The sequence below is a fragment of the Balaenoptera borealis genome, assembly GCF_965194805.1.
Source record: "Balaenoptera borealis genome assembly, chromosome: X".
In the NCBI taxonomy this organism is placed as follows: Eukaryota; Metazoa; Chordata; class Mammalia; order Artiodactyla; family Balaenopteridae; genus Balaenoptera; species Balaenoptera borealis.
Genome location: NC_138881.1, coordinates 30,800,427 through 30,811,890, shown reverse-complemented (window position 1 = coordinate 30,811,890; position 11,464 = coordinate 30,800,427). Strand labels below are relative to the sequence as shown.

The 11,464-nt window shown below is 39.6% G+C and overlaps 1 pseudogene across 1 annotated transcript; it reads right to left on the bottom strand.

Moving 5' to 3' along the window:
• Positions 1-5,183: 5,183 nt before the first annotated feature.
• On the bottom strand, positions 5,184-9,941 carry LOC309620996 (E3 ubiquitin-protein ligase RLIM pseudogene; annotated as a pseudogene). Its single transcript has one exon. The product of its transcript is annotated as an E3 ubiquitin-protein ligase RLIM pseudogene (transcript).
• Positions 9,942-11,464: the final 1,523 nt, after the last annotated feature.

Sequence of the window (11,464 nt, the reverse complement as noted above, 5' to 3'; positions counted from 1 at the left end):
CCCCAGAGTATGATTCATACTTACTGTTTACTGAGCCCTAACTTTTCAGTGCATCTTTACTGTTGCCTGCAGTGTTTATTTTGCTTAGAATGAAATTAATGACTTCATTTCATTGGCTAATTGCTACTAGTCCTGTAAGATACAACTCAGATATAACCCAACTTTAAGGAGTTTTGAATTATTAGTGTAGATTTCTCCTCCTAGATCATTCCATTATATCCTGTGTCTGAATCTGTGTCAGGGCATCCCTCACGTAGAGTGTTACTGTCTGTTTATTCATCTGCCTTCTTTAAAATTTAATACATTTCTTAATGATAAGTGCTGTACTTCTTAACTATAACCCTAGCACCCAGCATTGGGCATGGCACGTTCTTGGTCAGTGTTGAATGCCTGAAATAGTGATTTAGAAAAGGGTTGGCAGATATTATAACTTCATAGGCAAGAAACCCTATACAAATATGTTAAGTAAGTGAGAGAGGTCTAGGTTGAAATAGATCAAATCCGGGATGCTAGGTAACAGTATTAAAATAGGGTTTTTTTGAAGAATAAAGGGTGAAAAATAAGTCTGGGATGCTCACAGTGGCCAAAAATTCTGAAGCTGTGTGTGTGTGTGTGTGTGTGTGTGTGTATGCTAGTAACTGTTCTAGTTCTTAGAAATGTAGTAGTAATTTTAAAAAAAAAAGAAAGATCTTTTGGAGCTTCTATTTTGGGATAGGAATGGGGAAGAAAACAAGCACAAGATAAATTAAAAATGTTTTAGACAGTCACAAGTGCTACTAAAGAAAAAAAAAATACACTGCCAGAATAGAAGATGACAAGGCCAGGGGTGGTAGGTAACTGTGTTGTGACTGGTGACGTCAGAATGGATAACCCAGAACCCGGAGTTGCCTTATAATTAGTGTCTGTCCTCTACGAATGGTGGATGAGAGAAAAAGGAATTTCCCCAAAGTGCTTTTCCAAATCCCCACATTTTTGCAGTGATGTTAAAGATGCTGGCTTGATGATTAAAAATGGAGAGTTTTGAATATCACACAAAGGGGAGCCTCTTATTTCATAGTGAAAAAGCCTGAGTTAGGATGGTAAAGAATTTTCAAATCTTAAATGAAGTCACAGAAAAGAAATACAGTTCAGATTTCCATTCGAAATTCTCATACCAGGAAACCTCTCATTGAAGGGAGTATACATTCACCTCTCAAATAATGAAAAGACGTGAAATGTTTGGTTAATTGTAGTAAAGAAGATAACTGAAGATCTCAAAGTATTGTATATTGATAACAAGTGATATTACTTAACAGAAACGTCACATTTCTTTGTGAACTTTCCAGTACATGCAGTGTTTTGATGTTCATGTTGTTAAGTGCTCAGGCTTGTTTGCACTTACAAAAGAATCTTTATACTTAATTCTTCATGGAATATTGAGAGCACAACTTATTTTCATGGTTAGCCAAAAAAGATAGACGTTATATTGCTATCAAAAACCTATCCACAGGCTATAACTACTTTCAGAAAGAATTTGTTATTCAGATAAGGGTTTTGTTTTGGAATTAGGGCAAAATAAACAAATATTTAAAAAACTACAAAGAAAATACAGAGAAAATTCTTAAGATGGAAACGTTTATGCTCACAATCACGGTGAGTGATGCTGTGTATTTAAACTGATATACTGTAATGTAAAAAACGTATCAGGTTGAGCTGAGAAGATTCAGGTACAAATCTTCTCAATTTCTGATTTGTCAGGGCAGATAGAGAGGAATATGATTTGGAAGAGCAATATAATACTCAGCAATCGCTTTGAGACAAAAATAAGTGGCTCTATAGTTTCCAAGTCAGAGTGTTAAACTGGGTTTATGATATAAGCAGCATACAGTGGTAGAATGAGATAGGGTGATGTGAAGTAAAGTTAGAGCGATAAGATATTGGTGGTTGTTCAAACAGGAAGGATACTGTCTTCTAGGAGCTTCCGTAGCAGGAATTAGGGATTCCATTCTTGGGAAAAATGGTAGAATATAATGTCATAGTGGGCCTAGAACCAAGACATTGAGCCATTTACTTGTCTAGGACTCATTATAATCATTTTCTCAGTACAGGATGGATCCCAGATGAGAAGTTGTATTAGTTTTCTGTTGCTGCATAAGAAATTAGTACAAATGTAATGGCTTAAAACAGCATCCCTTTATTAGCTCACAGTTCTATAGGTTGGGATACTGGCATGGAGTGACTAGGTTCTGTGTTCAAGGTCTTAAAGGTCTGAAATCAGCATTTTGAAACCCTTGTCAGATAATTCTAGCATCTAATTCATCTTGGGTCGGCATCATCTGTCACATCTTATTCAAGCTGTCATGTCTCTGGTTCTTGGTATAAGTAGTGATACTTTATTGTCTTTTGGACATTTTGGCTATTATGTTAGGATACTTTGGTCCCTATTTAAAGTGTTTTGTTTTGTTTTGTTTTTTAAACTTTTAGCAGGCATTCACTCTTTATAGGTTTGGCACACATCTCCTGTACTTTTACGGACTGTGGTTCCATGATAACCTAATTTTCAGAACCTTTGTGGTACTCTTTTGGTCTGTTTATCTTGTGCAGGTGGGGTTACCTCTGGTCCCTTCTCATGCTGCTCATGGGGTCTGAAGCAGCTTCCCCGGGATACGGCCCTTGGTGCTTCTGGTGAGGGAAGGGAATCTCTGGAACACTTGATGAGGAGTCCTTCCTGGGCCAGGCACTTGTGCCAGGGTCTCCCTGGACTGTAAGGATGGAGGGCGCTTACCAGGTTGAGAGCTTTCTGTGGAGGGATCTCCGTTGCTGGTACCAGCAAGTTGCCTGATGTTTCTGGGTGGGGAGAGGAGTCTCAGGCCCATCTGAGGAGAGCATTTTCCAGGTGGGAGCTTTTTGTGGTAGGATCCCTGTTGCTGGTACCCTTAGCCACGGATGTGTCTGGGTGGTGAAGGGGGATCTCAGGCCCAGTGGGGAAGGAAAGCACTTTCCCTGGTCGTGTAGTGTCATCAGGGCTTCCAAGTGTTCCTCCTTGCAGGTTCTGCACGGCTCACCTGGTGTTTGGGGGATCCCCATTTGATGTGATGGAGGAAGAGCCTATTTGAGCCACTTCCTGTTACTAAGTTGGGAGTTAGGAAATGCTGGGCCTGGATCACATTTTTTTGTTGGTGGAGGGTCATAAGGTGCCCTGCCATGAGGTTGTTCATCCATTCTGAGGGTCCCTAGGCAAATTCACCTTCTTTAGACCTTTCAGAGCTGTCCTTCGGTTGTCTCATATTATTTCCAGGATATATAGTTGTGCCTATAAAGGGGGAGCCGGGAGAGAGAAGTACAAACCATCTTATCTGGATCAGAAGTCCTCTCTGTGCCTTTTAAGTGCTCACCTGATTAGGTCAGGCTCAGTCTGGATAATCTCCCAATCAACTGTGCTATATATATCATAACCTAATAATGGGAATGATATTCCATCACATTCACAGGTCTCATACTCAAGGGGAGGGGCTACTACAAGGATCGTTGGGCATCATCTTAGAATTCTGTCGACCACAGAAGGTGCATGTGAATGTACTGAAGCATTAATTAAGCAACTATCATCCCTTGGAAGGTTTTAATCTGTTAGGATAGTATGAAAGCCAAGTACTGTTACAATTATTCTACTCACTTTAAATGAAGTGTATCTGATATCAAAAATACTTCATAAAAATCAGAATATTCAAACAACTTTCAGAAGTTAATGTCAATTTCAGAGGTTTGATCCAAGCCTTCATTTCTGGCCGTGCAGGTATCTTCTGTGTGAAAAATATGCTACCTCAGAGATGTTTTAAAACACTTCACCACCACTCCCCATTTATATTTTGTAGTTATGTGCAAATACTGTGGCTGCCAGCAATTCACATAGAAAATAAAGGTCAGTGATGTTTCTGACTTTAACTTTTTAGAGAAGGTTTATACTTAACACTGCCTACATTTGTATAGGTTGCACATTGCACAAAATTTCTGACTATTGCTTTAGGTTATAATACAATGTACTCTCACCTATACCAGGATTGAAAATTTTAAGCACAGTTTTCTGGACTGGCCAATACACCCCCCATAAAATAGTTTTCAGGCTGAATTAGGAGAAAAAGCCTTCACTATGTTTAGGTTGGAAGGAAGCATGACCTAAATTTTGATTTCAAATACTCACGGTTTTGGGTGATGGTTTTACTGGGGACAGTTAGAATTGAACTATGTAGACATGGTTTTTGAAGCCAAGTTTTACCTTTAAGGCTTTCGTATTGCAGCTTGAGAGGCTCCAAGCAGCAGTTGGGTACTTTGGGTCATTCACACAAGCATTAAGAGTCATAAACCAAAAAACCCTTTATAAGAAATCAGAATCTGTTTTAAAAATTAATTATATGAACTAAACATATATAGAAAGAAATTGAAGCTTGAATATATTTAAGAAGCAAAAATTAAAGACACACCTATAACTGCCCTTTTTCCTTAGTTGTTTACAATCACAGCACATCAAAGTGTGACATGTCTAAGAGAAAGGTAATTCAGTTCTAAGGCTTTGTCATCTTATCACTTTTAAAAATACAAGATCCGAGTAGATGAAAGGAAAATAGAGAGGGTCGTTAAAGAGCTGAGTCATAGAGTGGAATAGAGGACAAGCAGAAGAGGCAAGAAGGCGCACACAGACTGGGTGTGAAGAGAGTTGGGAATACTGGTTGTGGGAGATGGTCTCTGATTTGCTTATCGGATCTACTCGCCATCCTTCTTAACCCTGCTCCGTGATTCCAGGAGGCTGACCTTTGTCAGCTTCATCGACCAGTCTCTCTGTGTCTTCAGGTTGGGTTTGGCTAATGTGAAGTACTGACAAGAGATGAGAAGTCAGGAGGAAAGAAGGTAAGGGTATTTATTTCCATGACCTGCCCCCTTCCAAACTTTAGGTTGGCAGTGGATGCCATTCTCTAAGGTTACGTCTCGTCGGGGGGACTCCTACTACAACTCTGAGACCTTCTGGGTTGCAGGAACGACCATCTCTCTGTGCCCCTTCAAACCTAGTGGTTGTAATACTGGCTTCTCACAGTTGCTAGCCTCAGGGTACTTCATCATCTCCTGGTTTCCCTTCATTCTTTACACACTTTAGTCTCTTCATTAAATGCTATCCCATCACTCTTTTAAAGTGTGCCATCAGTTTTTAGCTAGAACTGACTGATATATTGGTCGTGGGGAATAGGAGAAACTTTAAGGTAGTGTTAGGGAGGTGGGATAAACTGCTGTGGAGAGAGATAGGAAGAGAAGGGTTTCAAAGCTTTTTATGGCATTCTATGAATGTAACATGACTTCTTTATGTGAATGACTCTAATATAGTCTTAAATTGCCTCTTAATTATTGACATTTGGTTGGGTTTCTGTTTCTTTGCATGCACAACCAGGATTGAACAGGGCTGAGAGATGTCTGGGATTTACGTGACTAGATAATACTACTAGGATCTATCTAGATTCATTACATCATATGAAGACATTTCTCCCATGGAATCAGGAACATCCCAACCCAGTGCACATGCTAAGTTTTTATTGAAATTCAGTGAACTGCTGTGGTGTGAAGTTAATTTTTATTGTCAAATTGGACAATATTGTTTGACTTTTTAATATTTCCTTTTATGATGGAACAGAAATTGGGGAAAGCCCAATAATTCCTTCAGCAACTAGTGATTCAGTTCAGATTGTTATATATAGATTCAGGTTGTTATATTTAAGCATGAATAACTCTAAAAGTGGACATGAGGCAGGTGACTGTTGTTTGTCCGTCACTGTAACACTTTACATAGCTGAGAATTCAGATCTCAATTAGGATTTTCAGTCTCATTGGAATCCACTACTTGCCCACGACAAATAGGACAGGCAGGGTTCTCAGAGAGCCAGCGATCAATGCAGTAAATGTGATATTCATGGGAGCAAGGTAGGATGCGAAGCTTGCTGTTTTCGGTGTACTCTGTCATGCAAATGCTGCAAGCTTTTAATGCATCATTTTCATCAAAAGATCTTACAGCCAAGTTGTCAATCTGTGCTTTGCTGAGTCCTGTAGGTTGGTCTAGATCATCTTCATCTAAGTGGAAAATCTGTTCCAGATTAAGGAAGAACAAAGGGTCACTTTCATCAGATATTACTGGGCTCATTTGTCTACCCCCTTGCCTGGTCTCTGATGGTAAGTCTGATGATGAGTTAGTTTCTTCAGTGCCTTCAAATATCAGTGAGCCAATTTCTGAATTTTCATCTCTTGAGCTGGCATTGGAAATAGGACGAGAACTGGAACTAGACATACAATTGGGGCTTGAATGACAAATCAGTGTGGAACTTGAATGGGGATTATAGCTAGGATTTGAATCGGAACCAAATCTACTACTACTACTACCATTAGGACCATCGCTGTCATCTGGTGACTCTGGCCATTCCATGCTTTGACTTGGAGGTGAGACACCATGCTCTAAATTACTGTCACTGTCCATAAGGTTACTTGAGTTACTAAATTCTGTCATTGTCTGCCTTAACATGCTCTGAATTGGAACAGATGTTGTATCATCTAAGCTAGTATTTAAAATTCTACAAACGGGATTTCTGATGGTAATGACATAAGCTCTCACATCTGCCTGCTCAGAATGTGAATACATATGCCTCAGTCCTCGTTCACTTTCAGAACTGACGGTGTTGTTTGGTGTCTCAGATGTTGACTGAGTTCTACTAGCTGTGCTGTCTCTCTGAGAATATGCTCCAGAATGAACTTGTCCTACTTCAAGATTGAAGGGTATGGTCAGATATACTTCCCTCATTCCCCAAGATTCATCACTGCTGGTTGTATCTGGAGAATCTTCTCCATGAACGGCATTCCTTGTTCTAGAAGTTTCAATAAGACCACTGTTTTGCAATTCAAATCCAGTCATTTGCTGTCTCAATATTTCTTGGTGCTCAGTTCTAGAAAATCTCACATTCTCACTTACCAGAGGCTGCTCAGAAGTCTGAGATGGTATACTATGATTAAGTCTTTGTACACTTTCCCTAAGTGAACGTGGAGGCGACCAACTTTCAATTCTTGCTCTGGTTCTCGGATACTCTGGGCTCCTACTTCTTGCTCTTCTCTGACTTCTGGTAGGTGAGAATTCCACTAATGTTTCAGTTGTATCTTGTTCAGACATAGATGGTCTTGTAAATATTGATTCAGATTGTGGATTTTCCACTTGCCTTTGGCTGTCTTCCATATTTTCTCTTCTGGGAAGTCTTGCAGATGCTACATATTCATTCTCTGGATTTGGACTCCCATGATCGAGGTGAAAATTTCTTTCTAAAGTGAATCTGAACTGGTCACTTGTAGGATTAATTTGGCCCTCTTCTCTCCCAGATTGGTTTTCTCTCTGTCCACTTGTCATATTTTCAGTTTGTCCAAAACAGGTAAGCCCGTCTATTATAGAGTCGCCACTAGACACATCATCTGGAGCGTCTCCTCCATCTGTTAACAAAAAAAATGGGGAGGGGACATGAAAGAACTACCAAAATTAGAACCATCCTAAAATAGCACTCTGAAACTTTGTTTCAAAAACAAACAAAAAATGAGAACTTAAATACTCAGATGTTTTAAACTGATTTCACATTTATAGGGTTAATATTTTATAAACTACACTGTCTAGATTTATAAGTAAAGGTAGAAAAGTTTCAATTCCATCTGAAAAAGAGTGAGCTAATCCTAGATAAACTTAGAGAATTTTTTAAAAAGGGAATCTGGAGGAAGTCTATTTTGCAATATTTCATCATATACACAGCCCTGTGTACCAGCCCTGTGTAGGAGGAATACCAGCCCTGTGTAGGAGGAATGTCAAGAGACTTTTTTTTCAGTCCACTGTCAAAACACTAATGCAATTCAACAAGGTAAACACCAGTTAAGGTACAATGTTAGTATTTTAGTTCAATTGACATTATCGTCTAATTTTCATTAGTCTCCAACATTACTATTTCTAGGCTCTTCACTTATGTGCTTTTGATAATATATAAGCTGTTTTAAAATATAAGATTATTGCGCAAACATAAACAAGTTTTATAGGTTTAAAAGTATTTGAATTTTGAATACTTCTTAATGTTACCAAGATTTTTCATTGACATTAAATTGAAGGTCAGATCAAATGAATAGACTGAACCCAGCATGGTACATATAAGACCATATTCAAGAACCAAAGTATTACAGTCTCCTCTTCATTAGACAGTAACATCCTCTACTTCACACTGGGAGAGAAGGCACCAGACCTGAGGTTTGAGCACGGCTTCTCAGCCTCAGCACTGTTGACATTTCGGTGCTGGACAGTTCTTTGTTTGGGGAGCTGTCCTGTGCATTGTGGGATATTTGGCAGCACCCCTGGCCTGTGCCCACTAGATGCTAGGGACACCCATGCCTCCCCTGCGACAACCAAAAATATCTCTAGCCATCGTCAAATGTCCCCAGGTGTTGGAGAGAGCAAAATTGTCCCCAGTTGAGAACCACTTGATTAGAATATGAAATATTTCTGTTTGCTTTTTTTACATGTCTATGTAGAAAAAATAATTCAGGAAGTAGGAGGGACTTTCAATTGAGGTAGAAAACCAAGAAAAGTACAAATAGGCCACTTCACACTGTTTCCCAATTAAAACAACCCAAATGTGAATCAGGAAAACAAACAAACATACCTTGACATTCTCACCAAAAATCAAGTAAATGCCAGTTCTTTTTATGAGAAGTTACTCACCAAATTAATTTATGTCACTTCTGTATAATTAGCTACTATGTACTATGATGAAGTTACTATTTACTATGATGAAGTTCCTTGTTCATCCCATCCTATTCCCTCCAAAAGCAAAGTATACCTGTATTTTCATCTGAGTCTTGTGGTGGGTTTTCTTTAAGTAGCTGCAGTCTTCTCAGCAACTCTTCTTCTGTACTTTCACCTGGAGTGCCTAGAAGATTGTTGTCTCTCATAAGTTTGTAATCTTCTTCACTCAGACTGTTGACAAGCCTGAAGAAATCTTCTTCCCGAACCAGTCGGTCCGTTTGACTTATGCGTTGGGCCGGAACTCCATCTCCTTCATCGTCGGAATCCGAGTTTTCCATCTTAGTAAACAAGTAGAAAATGATCTGAAATTCACGACATAGTGTTGAAATTCACCAGCGGCCGTTTAGTGTTCTTCGCTTTCTACCTCCTGCCAGAGTGTCCGGTGCCGGTTCCGGTTCCGACTCGGTCGGATGACCGTCCGCACAGGTTCCTCCCTTCTCCCGTCCCCGACTCAGTTCTGTAGCCGCCTGGTGACGCAACAGGTGGGAGCCGCCTCTGTCCCAGAACTTGCTAGACGTTGCCTAGGTATCCATTATCTTCCCCGCTGTTACCGGGTAGGGACTGGATTCAGGTTAGGTTTCATTTCATTGAAAACCAGCCAGTATTACTGAGGGTTTCTGGTGTACCAAGCACCGTCCTTCACCTCGTTTCACCCACACGAGCCTATTCTCAGGTTTTCAGGAGGCGTCTTCAGGCTCTGATATGCTCTATTTATTCGTTACCTTACATGTGACTGCCTTCTTCAAAATGCCATGCCAAAGTCAGCCTAGTTAAATGCAGCAGTTCTCATTTTCAGGTGCCCAGGGACCCCTCCGCCTTTTCTCCTCATGAATTTCTCAAATCATAGACTCTCACTAAGAAAGCCCACAATTTGTGATAATTTACCAGGGCCCTAGCTGAGTCTCTTTAGAGTGTCCTCTCCCTTTTAACTGTTAATGGCTTCGTCTTGCATTATATGGCCCTTCAATCTTGTTTCAAACAAACCAACAAGAAACACCAAAACTCTGGCAGGCTTTTCTGCTCAGCCAGGGAATTCCTTCTCCACAAAAGCATCAGGTTCATTTTTGTCCTCCTTTCTCATAAATATTATAAATCTTACTTAAAGAAAACTAGCCAGAACATCAAAGGAACTTTTAAGACAGATACATAATAGTTACTTTGTCTGCCACAAGGAGTACTGACTTTGCTGATTTTGTTGCATGTATATAACCTGGAAGGCTTGGTGAAAATAAAATAATGCTCATTTGCAGTGCTATCTGAAGGAGACCTCTAAGAGCTTCTGGACTCATTAATATTACCAGCCCCACTTAACACTTGTTTAGGAGCTCTTTGTTCAACTTATTCATGTAAAGACAAGATTTGGCTGCTGAATTTGAGACTTTATTCAATTTGACTTATTTAATCATTAATCCATCCAACATAAACTGGGTCAGTTATTGCCTCAGCGGCTAGAGATATGTCAATTGTTGAAGCAGTTTGTACTCCCAAGTAATTCACACACCAGGTGAGGGAAACGCCACATGGAAACTATCAAAGTACAGTATATTTTATCATAGATTTATATATGCAGTATTGTGTACGTACAGAGAACTGTGTAGCAATTATTTAATGGGAGTTGGGAAATGTTTCACAGAGGTATTATATTTAAATCTGAATCTTTAAATATAATTATACTTTCTATAGATGGAAAGTGGCAGTTATGTGTTGCTAGAGAAAGACTATGTCAGATGGAAGAAGTAGACTTGAAAGACCTTGGCTTGTTTGGGCAACTGTGGCCACAATTTTGGGGTTGGGTGGCAATGTGGAGTTAATCTCAGAAAGAATACTTGACAAACACTATAAGTTGAGTTTTGATTTTTTTCATGTAAGAAATAGGACACTGATTAAGATGTTTTGGTATTTTTTTGAGAACAAGCAGTAGATTTTATTTGTGTCTGCTTAGCGTCCCCTTAACATACTTAGGCTAATAGCATCCTGATTTTCATGGGGGAAAAACCCATTCTACAGTCTTAGTCCACTTGGTTTAGGTTTAGCTGAATTCACTGCCATGGCTAGAGGAGAGGACACATGATGCAGCCATGTCCAATCAGTATACCTCAAATCGGTTACGGTAATTGGCTTAAGCATGGGCATGTGACCGAAAGTACATTTAAGAGTTAAATCTGAGATGTTGCGAGAAATCATTTTCCACTGCGGTTGCTAAGCTGGTAGGATATAAACCTGAAGATGCTTGTGGCTATGTTATGTCCCAAGAATGAGGAACATTGACATAAAGAGACAGAGGAAAACCATAATGGAGAAAGAGCAAGATACCTGAGGAAAAATTTGGGAAATACCTGAAGCTAGATGTGCCTTAAGATTTTTAGATCTGTAAAACAACGTATTTCATTTTTAAAATGTAAGCCTGTGAAAGATTCCTGCCACTTATCATTGGAAGGCTCCTAAGGGTTGTAACGGGAGAGCCATATGATTGGTGATGTAATCAGACGTCAAAAAGTAATTTGATACAGGGCAGGGGGTCAGGGAATGAGTGAAATATGTGTGGGAGATTAAGTGGTACAAACCTCCAATTACAAAATAAAGGAGTCAAGGGAATGAAATGTACACTGTGGAGAATATAGTCAATAGTAATGT